Here is a 12,028-nt window from a genome sequence, read left to right on the forward strand (position 1 = left end):
TGTCATTTAGTTGCAATTTGTTTCACTCGGACTCTCTAAGGCAATTTTAAAAATTTCAATAGTTATGTAAATCATTATTTGGTATAAATTTTATTAAACGTTTTACAGAAAAAAATAAAAACTAACACAAACTAATACAGAATGAAGAGAAAGGTTGCCACAAAGAAGAGGGAGTCAAGCTAATCTCCAAAGTGCCTGAAGGCAGGACAACAAGCAATGGGTGGAAACTAATCAAGGAGAGAAGCAACCTAGAACCAAGGAGAAACTTCCTGACAATTAGAACAATGAATCAGTGGAACAACCTGCCTCCAGAAGCGGTGAATGCTCCAACACTGGACGTTTTTAAGAAGAGACTGGACAACCATTTGCCTAAAAAAGTATAGGGTTTCCTGCCTGAGCAGGGGGTTGAAGACCTCCGAGGTCCCTTCCAACTCCGTTATTCTATTCTATTCTAAAAAGAGAAATAAAGACAAAAGGAAAATGAGAAAAGCACACAAAGAAAAGATCAAAAAGAAAGAGAAAGAACAAGAAGCAGCTTCCGATTAGTTAGATTTTATGGTTTTGAGCAGAGTTTGAGATAAAATTATCTACTAATTATGATCATGGTATTGCTAAAATGTGTAAAATTTTGTTGATATATGAGACAGAAGAAGAACAAAAATGAAAGAATGTATGATTGCAATGGGGTAAACACTTTGATTATAATATACAAATAGCTCAATGGCAAAATATGTGGTGGAAAGGATTAAAGTTCACTTCATGTTCTAGACCTAAACAGAATGTTTTGTTGGTATAGATTACCAGAGAAATTGTTTAGAATATGTAAATGTACTCTGAAACTTTGCTGAACATGGGAAAACATGTAAAGAGATTTTACTGTGTTTAATGGACATGCAAAAAGCTAAAATTTTTGGATACATTAATCCAGAAGATTTTAAAGGTTAAAGGATAACAAAGAGACCTTTTTTGGGGAGTAGGGGAAGACTAATGGACAAATAACTAGAAAAAAGTATATAAAAATGTTATTATATGTAACTGCTGTGAGACTATTCTATGTTCTGAAATGGAAATGTTCAACATTACCCATAACAGAGGAATGATTGGTGAAGATGATGGAACTTACAGAAATGGTTAATCGCTTTGATTAGAGAAAAAAACAACATCTGTGTTTACGGCTGACTGAAAATCCCTTATACACTTTTGCATGATATAGAAAAAAATACACTCATGATTTGTGGTTTTGATTATTAGAAAAAATTGGATAGTAGAAAAAAGTGAGCTACTTTTTGTAATTTTATATTAGGGATCAATATTGTAATTGTACTTGCATTTCCTGAGAAAGAAATCAGAAGAATAATCTATTTATTTTTATTCATTTTCTGCATTTATTAATAAATATTAAATATTATATTTATTAAATAATAAAATTTAAATAAATATTAAATTTAATATATCTATTTATTTTTCACATTTATGAACTACACATCCCCCTCAGAGAGGGACTCTTTTTCTCTTTCTTTCTTTGCTTTATTATCTTTTATTAGTTTTTGTTAGTTTTTCTGTTATGTGTACAACTTTTTAAAAAAATTATTTTAAAAAGACATTTTCATTAATTACTGTGTGGTATAGAAGGCAGCCAATCATACTTTACACTTGTAAAATTGGCAACCTTTTGGTGACCAAAATATGTATTATTTGGGTGTTAGAGGGGAAGAGTGCTACACATGGCAAGGCAGTACAAAGTGGGTAAATTAGGGATTTTGGGGGATTTTGGGGGCGGGTTGGACAGGATAAGTTTAAACCAGATTAAATTTATTTCAGGTCTTACATTGGGGGCCAACAGCAGAGCATATTTAACAGACCTAGTAAAAAACCTGTGACATATGAACCAAGAAGTTTGGGTGGCATTGCTGAAATACTATGAGATGTGACATTTTAGACACTTTTCATGATTCCTCTTATACTATATTTTTAAATTATAGTTTAATATTGTTTTTATGTATTTCCTATCTAATGTCAAGTGTAGCCAGAGGGAGCTGGAGGAATTACATGAAAGTTGCTGAAGAACTGTTGATTGTCTATCCCAAATTAGAATGATGGGCGAACAGGGTCTCCATATGCTATGTATAAAAATTATCTCCACTTCCTCATTTTATTAATCTAAAATTAAATGCTTAACTCAGTCTAATTTACCAAAGAGATATTTAAATATTTTTTTTAAAATTCCATTTATATCCCGCCCTTCTCCGAAGACTCAGGGCGGCTTACAAGCTTAGCAGTAGCCTTCATTCTATGTATATGCCTGCTTATTAGGGCTTTCACACACCCCCAGCGGCATTATTACAAAGTCAGCTTAATTGCCCCCAACAATCTGGGTCCTCATTTTACCTACCTCTGAAGGATGGAAGGCTGAGTCAACCTTGAGCCTGGTGGGACGCGAACCTGCACTAATTGCAGGCAGCTGGTGTTACTTAAGGAGGCATTAGCCCACTGCTCCACCAAGGCTCCTATTACTGCATTTTATGCTTCTGGGAAACTGATTTGCAAGTGTCTGATTGCTCTCAAGGCAGATAAATAGGATATACTATGCAAGAGAAACAAACAAACAAACAAAAAACAATTACCAGAAACCTAACTAGACATCAATTAAACCCAGTTTCAAACTTTTAATATGGAACTGATAACTTAATTCCCTGCCACCCCTTATTTCCCACACTTGTTCTTTCAGACAAAATAATACTTTTTAGCCAAAAGCTTCCTAAATGTTCCTATTAGCAATTCAGTTAACAGGGAGCTAGGAAATATTTTTTATTTGCCTGGCTGTAATAGCAAATATTTCTTTAGTCTGTTAGCAAGTTTCTACTATGGTATCAATTTCTGTTAACTGGGCTTTATTTAATTGTTAGCATGCATTTACCTAAGGAAACTTTTCCTTAATAAATAGTAATTATTCCCAAATAGTTTATATATGTAATTATGTATCAGTTGGCTGCTATTGCCAATTAAAGGAAGAACATTACTGTGCAGCTCTGTGTTGTAAGAAGACTCATACAAAAGGCTATAAATGTAATTAATACTAATTCTGTCAGGTTTTTTCCTGGGCTTTCCCTTGCTCTATTTTTTTAAGTATTTCCCTAGCAAATTATACCTTCTGTTCAGATTTTTGCTGAACATGTTTCTCTAACGTTCCATAATGAATTCTTTTCTTAGCAAGTTGTGTAATTAATACCTACAAATTAATGCACCTTAATGAAAGACCACATTTCAGCTAGTCTTTTAATGCTTTTCAAAAAATATATTTTCTTTAAACAATTGGCTTCAAAAAAAACAAACACCTAAACTAAACATTAGACAAATTGCGCAGAACTCTACAGGTCATGTCCAGGTGCTACAACTTTGAATAGCCCCATCATCTAAGGATGAAGAATCCTGGAAACATCCTTGTCCACAGAAGGGGGAGGGGAGGTGACAAGTAGAAAAGTGTGGTCTCTCTCTCTCTCTCTTATAGCTGCCCATCTCACAAGCAATTCTGGGAGGCATACAACCCGACTATAAGAGTATGAAAAATAATTACCAATAACACAAAATAAAACATTTTAAAATATATAAAAAGAGTTAAAACAAAGTAGGCAAAGGGATCTTAATCGTAATGGAGCCCTCTCATCAGTTCCCCCTTCCGCTGAGGTCCCTAGGCCCTTTGACATAACAGGTCTTCAGAGACCTATGGAAACCTAGAAGCAATGTATCGTGATGTTGTGACATGATTCATCACTTTGGCATCAGAGGGACTAACTTGGAATGTCTTTGGCTAGAAGCTGTAGTTCAACAATAGCTGGAAGGCTAAAGGTAAAGGTAAAGGGTCCCCCGCACATGCGTGCTAGTCGTTTCCGACTCTAGGGGCTGGTGCTCATCTCCGTTTCAAAGCTGAAGAGCCAGCGCTTGTCCGAGGACGTCTCCATGGTCATGTGGCCACCATGACTAGACGCCAAAGCTGGAAGGCTATAGCTTCCCTAATATAGAGAAATTCAAGTAATTGTCTCGTTTCTTATTTATGTATACATGTATATATGTATACATATACATATGTATGTGTATATGTATGAGTCATTGCTAGTATTGCATTTAAAAAAGGAGAATTTTGTCTACATTTTGTAATTCTATAAAGAGATACATTGTTACTGATGCCATATGCACACATCTGTTACTATATAGAAAAAAAATGCTTGGAACAACTTTTTATCCTGTAAAGCCTGACTACAATCCATTATCTTACCCTATGGCAGAATTCTTACAGAAGCTTCCACACATTTGTACCTCGTTAACTTTTGAGAGAAAAAATATATCTTGAAATGATGTTATAGAAAATGTGCAATGTGAAATGCACCTGGTTTAACACAATTAATCTGTGGGGTCCCTGGTACTCCATGAGGTTGGTTGTTTTCTTGCAGACATTTCATTATGAAACTAGGTAGCAGCACTTAGAAGGGTGTGGGTTATAAAAAGAGAGCAAACCCCACTCCCTTCTAGCACTGATGATGTTACCTAGTTTGGTAATGAAACATCTGCAAGAAAACAACCAAACTCGGAGAGCACCAAGGACCCCACAATTCAATCCTGAGCTACAAATATCTTTTCTATTGGTATAGTTTGTGCCTTCAATCGCTCTGTCAGTAAAAATAACTTTAATCAAACCTGAGTTCAAATCATAGCCTCATAGATTTAGATCCAGACTTGCCACTGGACAAACAGAGGGACCCTAATTCAGTAGAGGACCTTCAGGTATGGGAAGGGTCATAATTGTGATGACTGCCTTTTCTTCCTACATTTTTCTTTCCCATAATGACATCTTAGAGAATTCCAGAGCTCTGGGAACAACATATTGGTGATAAGCACGTAACCAGCTCTTTTCTTAATGTGGAAGATAGAATGTAAAAATCTTGTCACTAGCTTTATATCTGCTGGATTTCTGGTAAATTCAAATTGCACGCATTCTAAAACAAAAATAAAAACAGATGCACTAAGCGTAACTGCAATTTCATATTTATTAATTCAATTCTCTTTATCCTCTATTTGTCTATAAGCATACACTTGTATACAAGTGCCTACAGATGAATATGGACTTAACATATTTTTTTTTAAAAATCAACAAATTGCAATCCTAAATTTAATGCCTTGGGAACACTTCTTACATACTTACTTCCTAATAAATGCAGCAAGGATTGAACCAAACATGTCTTATCACTTTCATATGTCTTATGAAAGAAATTAAATTGTTTTTCAAAATACTGTTTCCAGTACTTTTTTTGTACAAATAATTTCTTGGATTTCATGTGACAAACAAAAATTGAACAGATGAGTCAGCATTCATAACAAGTCAGATGATATAACAATGACAAGTGTCATGATGTCAAATAATAATGTAACTGTACCATATTTGACCCAAGTATATGTCATGTCATTTATGTGGTATTATTTGACACTCCCCTCTCCCTACACTTATGAAATGGGCTTTTCTCAACAACGTTATGTAAAATAGAATTGTTTCTTTGGGCCATAAGATTAAAAGACACACGAAAATCCTAGACTAGTCTATTTTACTCATAAATTTTATTTCCCATGTCTTACAAAAACTTGCATCAACCAAAACTAAAATACAAACTAAACTGGAAATTTAAATGTGTATACACACACACACACACACACACACACACACACACACATCCTTTAAATTTAATGGATCGATTTGTATCTTATCAATTTACAGGTTGTTTTTGGAGCGAATATATTTTGTTACTCTTCTAAACATTTACCAATATAGAAAAGACAAACTTCTGATAGATGAGATTGTCTTTAAAGGGTGTTGTGTGTCAAATATGTCTGCTAGGGTAGGGTGATGATGAGAATGGGGCATTTCTTTGAAAATTAAGCACCTACAGAAAGAACCGCATTAAAATGGAAATACAATTTTGTTATTATTTATTGTTTCATTTTTAAAACAGTATTGCTATTCTAATCTTAACTTATTTTGCACACTGTCCAGAGTTTATGGCCCATAAATAAAAAAATATGTTAAGCCTGTTTTAGGATCTTCCTTACAATCTCTGAATGTTTCTCATACCAAAATGGCAAGAAATCTCTAAGGTTCATGTTGTTTTTAGAGTTCCTAAAAGGAGAAGGGAAATGTGTCCCTTCTGTGAAAAACTAGCTGTGAAAAACTGAAATAGGAAAGTATATGTGGAGCACAAACAGTAACATTTCATCAAAACTTCTGAAAGGTCACGTTCTAGGTCAGTAAAGTACCACCAAATATTCATGTGCCACCAGGTCAGTTATGCCTGTTCACTGACAGAGGGAGAGGCAGCCCTCACATCTAATAGCCTATCTTGACTCTCCATCTTTACATGTTACAGGTAGTCCTCAATCTGCAACAGTTCATTTAGTGACCGTTCAAAGTTACAACGGCGCCGAAAAAAGAGACCTATGACCATTTTTCACACTTATAATTGTTGCAGCATCCCCCTATGGTCACGTGATTTACATTCGGATGATTGACAACTGGTTCATATTTATGATGGTTGCAGTGTCCAGGGGTCATGTGATCACCTTTTGCAGCCTTCTAACAAGCAAAGTCAATGGAGAAGCCAGATTCACTTAACCACCGTGTTACTAACTTAACCCACCGCAGTGATTCACTTAACAAACGTGGCAAGATAAGTTGTAATATGGGGCAAAACTCACCTAACAAATTTCTCACTTAACAACATAAATGTTGGGCTGAACTGTGGTCCTAAGTCGAGGATGACCTGCATTTAGGAGTTCAGATATTAGAGCTGCCAATAAGCAACCCTTAGCAGTTTCCTCGCCATCCACACAGCCACAGGTGGCTTCTTAACCCCCGAGCACTCTTCTTCCTTCCCTCGCTGTCCAGATGCAGCGATTTTTTGGGGGGCGGGGGGGGGCGGGAAATCTCTTTGAGCTGCCCCACCAGGTTAAAAGCAACATCAGTTAGGAAAAGCTGGGCACCGGGCTGCATTCTTACTAAATGTGGAAGCTGCATTTACTCTTTCCTCTCGCCCTTCCATCCTCCGAAATGGGGTTGCTGCAACGGGACGCGGGATTTGGAGTGCATCAACCCCGAGAAAAGAAGAGGGGAGAAATGAAGATGGATGACGGTGGGGGGAAAGAATAGGCTTCACTCAGCTTGAAGGGGCCAAGCCGGAAGAAAAAAAAGAGAATGAAAATGCACCCCGGTCAAGCGATGGAGCTGTCATCGGGGACCGGGTAACAGGGCGAAGTGGCCAGAAGCCCCCCTTTGCCGGCGTAGCCCAGCCTCGTCCTACTCTTCCCAGCTGTCGGGAAGATCCGCCACGCAAGAAGCTGCACCGCAACTAGCCCTCCCCTCTGATCAAGCCTGGGAGAGGAGGCGTTAGTACCTGAGTCCGGAGAGACGGTTTGGCCACAATCAGGAAAGGGGGAGGAGGAAGAGGAGGAGGAGGAGGAGGAGGAGGAAGAGGAAGAGGAGACAGCCGGGACGAGGCGGAGCGCTCCGGCCGCCGCCACAGCTTCGCTCCCCCCCCCTCCCCGCTCAAGCGCCCAAAATGGCGGGGAGCGCAGAGCTCATCGAACTACCCGCCTCTGACATCCGTGACTCGGCGCTTGCTCGGCTTGGCCTGGAAGCTCGGAGTCGGCGCGCCTTTCGCTGGTTCGCTTCCTTCTGGGCAACCGAAGTGGATCGATCTTGCGGCTGCCGCAAACCCCGATCTTCTCTTTCGGGAGGTGGGGAGAGGAATGGCAGCAGCCGCAGCCGGCGCTGCAGGCTTCCAGTGATTCGCCCATTCCTTCATAATACTCGTGTGACTTCTTCAGTGTCTGTAGTTATTATGTAGTCCCTGTGTGTTGGGGGGGAGAGAGAGCACAGGGGGAGGCTCGGCTAATTTCAATGTACACATGTTGTACTTTGACAATAAAGGTTTATTTATTTATTATTTATTTATTTATTTATTTATTTATTTATTTATTTATTTATTTATTTATTTATTAATTATCTATCTGTGGAGTTTACTGGATATACTGCCTGCTTTGCTGCCTTGATCTTCGCTTATAGTTAGATAGGAAATTCAAAGAAGATAGGTTTGATGCCCTTCTGCTTATCTTCGCATCTTTTATATGTAGTGCCAGTTGTGGAAACTGACTCGCGGGGAAACGATAATTAATGTTGCTTTAATCATTCGATTGACTTAACTGTACACGATCAATTGGCTAAGGTTTAATTGGACATCCCTAGTTATTCACAGCATTTCCGTGATGTTCTCATGGTAATCGTATCATCTATCTCATTTATTTTCGTTTTTTTATCCATAGATTGTCAGCTTGAATATTTTGAAATTTTTAACAGTTTATCCGCTAGGGCTGCCAACTTATTTTTGGCTGCTGAATAAGAGAAAAAAAAGGGTTTCATAGATTAAATATATAGAAGCCATAACAGGTAGCAAACACTCAAAAGTTAACATTTCTCTATTAGTAAAGCTGTAGTACTAAAATATCTCTTCTTTCAAAACAGTATATGGTTTAATGAACTAAGGAATGGTGGCCAAAGACAGAAATTTCTCTCGTTTCAAACTCCAAAACACTGATATATATTTAAGGATATATCAAGTCAAATATTTTTCTTTGCATTTATTCAAACATTTATTCTAGCATTTGTACTTAGAAATTCCCACAATGTTGTGAAAAACAAAAGCAGAACATACAGGAATTTTTTTAAAAAAAGAACCATCCCTCTAGAGACAACAGTAACAAAAGGAGCAATGTACAATAATCCAATATATTATTCCTAAAGCAATTATAGAAGCTTGGAAAAAATTATTTCATTCATACCCTCCCCTAAAATTATTATTTATAAGAATTGTATGCCACCCATTTCTCCAACTAGGCGGTAGGTTTCTAGTATGAGGACGGGATTGGTTTTGTGTTCAGAGTGATACAGATTGTGTTATCCCACTGGAAACGAATCTCTCCACATATGTTAGTAAATACCTGTTACTCTAGAGCTTTCAAATGGGGGTGGTTTTCCAATTACTGTATCAAAATAAAATATATTACTGCTTATATAAAATAACAGAGTAGGGAGTGCAGGGAGGAAGATTATTATTTTTATTTTTTGCTGCAAATGTTAACATTGTGACTTCAGATTTAAAAAAAAATCTATTAACTATTCTTTTAAAAACCTGATTCAGAGAATAAAGCTGTTCCCAATGGAAGGTTTCTTGCATCATCTTTCCAAAAGTGCTCCCTAAATTTTCTCCTTGACCTACGATCATTCATCCAGTGAGCATTCAATGTTATGACAGTACTAGATGAAAGTGGTTACAGCCAGTCCTTGGAATTCCAGCTGTCCCAACACCCCTGTGGTCACATGATCATGATCTGGGCCTTTGGCAATTGATTTACACTTACAACCCGTTACAGTTCCTGTGATCACGTGATCACTCTTTGCAACCTTCCTTGCTAGCTTCCCCAGAAAGTCAGTGGGGAAGCCAGCAGGGAAGGTGGCTAGTTGCTGGGATAAGTCTTCCCCCATCTGTGCAACCTTGAGACTTTGCCTGTACCAGCCACCTGTGCATTCTTTCTGATCTGGGTGAGGCTTCTTGTGCATCGTCCCTGATTCCATGCCTCCATTGCAACTTCATGCACTTCCTCAGCCCTCTCCCTTGAATCCTTGCACACCCTTCTTTCCCTCACTCACCTTGTGTATCCTGTTTGGCCCATCCTTGCACATCCCCTTGTTCTCTGTCCCACCTGGCAACTTACCTACCTGCCAAGCTGAGACTTGCAACTTCCTACCAGCTTACCCACTGACTAGTTAGGTTCCAATTGACGTTGTAATTTGAGGGCTTTCTGTAGAAGAAAATAGGAAATTCTTATTCGGAAACAGAAAAGGTGATACCATATGGCAGACTGGCAAAGAAGAATAAATAAGCAGAATTCCTATCTTGATTTGTGAAGTTTTTTTTTAGTTTCTGTAAAGATTATTTTACAATTGCTTATGAAGGATATGATTTCTAGATTTTTAAAACTCACCTCCTTCCTTTACTTTGTCTTGAAGAAATGTTGATGTGGTTTTTACATTTCAGTAGTTCCTTGCTGCATTAGTCAATATTTTGGGTCAATGCATTCTATTCACCTCTCTTGTTGTGGAAAACAGGTTTTACTAGTGGGAATTAAGTCATTCAAAAGTGCATTCAAAAGCAATGCGTTATATTTATGACTAAACAAGCAAAAATAATGTCTGTTAATTTATACAGTATTTGTGTTTAGTCAGAAGAAATATAACACGATAAATAAGCTTTTATAAGTTTGCTAATATTTTGTGACAGAAAAATATGTTTTAAAACTAATAAAATATAGAGAATATTCACTCATGGTGAATATATGGCCGCATCTATGCAGTTTCCTTGGCAAATATATAATTGAAGTTGCTACTACCTTCTGGATTTTTTTTAAATTCTCTTTAGCTTACAATCCTAGAATTCTCCAATAGTTTTCTGTCCAAGTCTGTTCCTGCAGTTAAGGTCAGCCAGATACTACTTACCACACCACAGTGTCTTCTCCACATGACACATATTTATTTTTGCCAGTATTTGTTGCCATCACTTTTCCACACCACCCCTGGGATATAGGTCTAAGCCCCCGCTCCCCAAAACCTTCATTTTTCTCTTAACAAGAACATATAAGGGCACTTTAAGGCCAGCAGTTACTGGTTCTGCAGAGCAGGAGTGTCCATGAGGGGTCAAAAAAGTCAAGATGGTGGCAATGATTTGTGGGTTCTGTTTTTGAATTGTCAATAATCAGATTTACTCAGATTCAATAGACATAAAGCCCTGGAAAGTTGGGTGATTGTTTGTTTTTTTAAAAAAATCTCTCTTAGTGACTTACAGGTAAGGGGGCAGGAGACTTGACTTTAGAAAAGGAAAGCCTGCACCTAAAAAAGGAATTGTAAATTACAAATGCCTTCAACTAATACAGAAATTAATCTTAATAAAACTTTCAATTAAATTGATTTTTCTATAAGCTGATTGTGTTGTATTCTTCAAAGTCCAATTTCACTGTATTTTCATATTTTTTTATTCTATACCTCATACGGTATATATTGCTGACGTTTAAATTTTTGCTGCCTTCATCCCTGTTCATCTCTGTTGGCACTCTCTGTGGAACTGTAGTCCTTTTTGTACAGAGTTTGTGCTGCCTTTTTATCTTTTTTTTAAAGTTTCTGTTCATCTTTTCTCATTGTTTGTTCCTTGCTGAGCTTCTTGATTCTTCTCTTTCAAATCTTTGGTCTAATTCAGGGCAGTGGTTTGAAGAAATTTTTCCCTGATGACAGGTCTGAGCGAAGGATATAAGTGTTCCTCGCTCCCCAGTTTTCTTTCTTGTTGCCTTTTTTTCTGGTGGCCTGTTTTCATCAGGGCAGTCTATCTTTTATTTTGCCTCTTCATTTGACTCCTGGGTTTTGGTCTCCTTATTCAGTCTCTTCTTTATAAAGCCCATGGTGGCAGAGTTCCCAGGCAGCCATCTTGTCTCCTCTCCTTCTCCCCCAACTGCCCATTGCTACTCTTTGATTGGCAGAATGATTGATTGACTTTCTTTACCTCCCCCCCCGCAATTACTTGCTTGCAACATCAAAATATGGACTGTCATCCAAAATTGATTTCTGTGATTAGAAAAAACAGTAAACAAATTCAACATGTCCATTTCCTCAAATGTTGGGGCCCGAGAAAAAGAGTGGATGGAAACGAAGGGATGATTATGTGGGTGGATGAAAATTTAGATTGATCCTTAAGAAAATAGGCATGAAAGGAGCTGAGCAGGAATTTCAGCCTATCCAGAATAAAAGAACATAATCAGTCTTAGTTTACCACGTATCTGTAAATGATTAATTCTTTGTGGAGTCCTGGAAAATTTACATTGCACACTTCTTTTGAATCCCCTAACCAGTTTCTTTCTAGTTATTTGATTTGGGGGCAGTAGGAGG

At 37.6% G+C, this 12,028-nt stretch overlaps 1 protein-coding gene across 3 annotated transcripts in view; it reads right to left on the reverse strand.

Moving 5' to 3' along the window:
* Positions 1–7,583, reverse strand: part of SLC35B3 (solute carrier family 35 member B3) — a 34,850-nt gene extending 27,267 nt beyond the window's left edge. The window contains exons 1-2 of one of the 3 annotated variants that reach the window (XM_083360493.1): positions 7,434–7,557; positions 4,693–4,991 (exon numbers count right to left, since the gene is read on the reverse strand). The gene's annotated coding sequence lies outside the window, so the exon portion shown is untranslated. Of the gene's footprint in view, positions 1–4,692; positions 4,992–5,810; positions 5,971–7,433 lie in introns of those variants that run through there. The other 2 variants (XM_083360492.1, XM_083360494.1) reach the window with 2 other exon arrangements.
* Positions 7,584–12,028: the final 4,445 nt, after the last annotated feature.

Source organism: Vipera ursinii, assembly GCF_947247035.1.
Source record: "Vipera ursinii genome assembly, chromosome: 3".
Lineage (NCBI taxonomy): Eukaryota > Metazoa > Chordata > Lepidosauria > Squamata > Viperidae > Vipera > Vipera ursinii.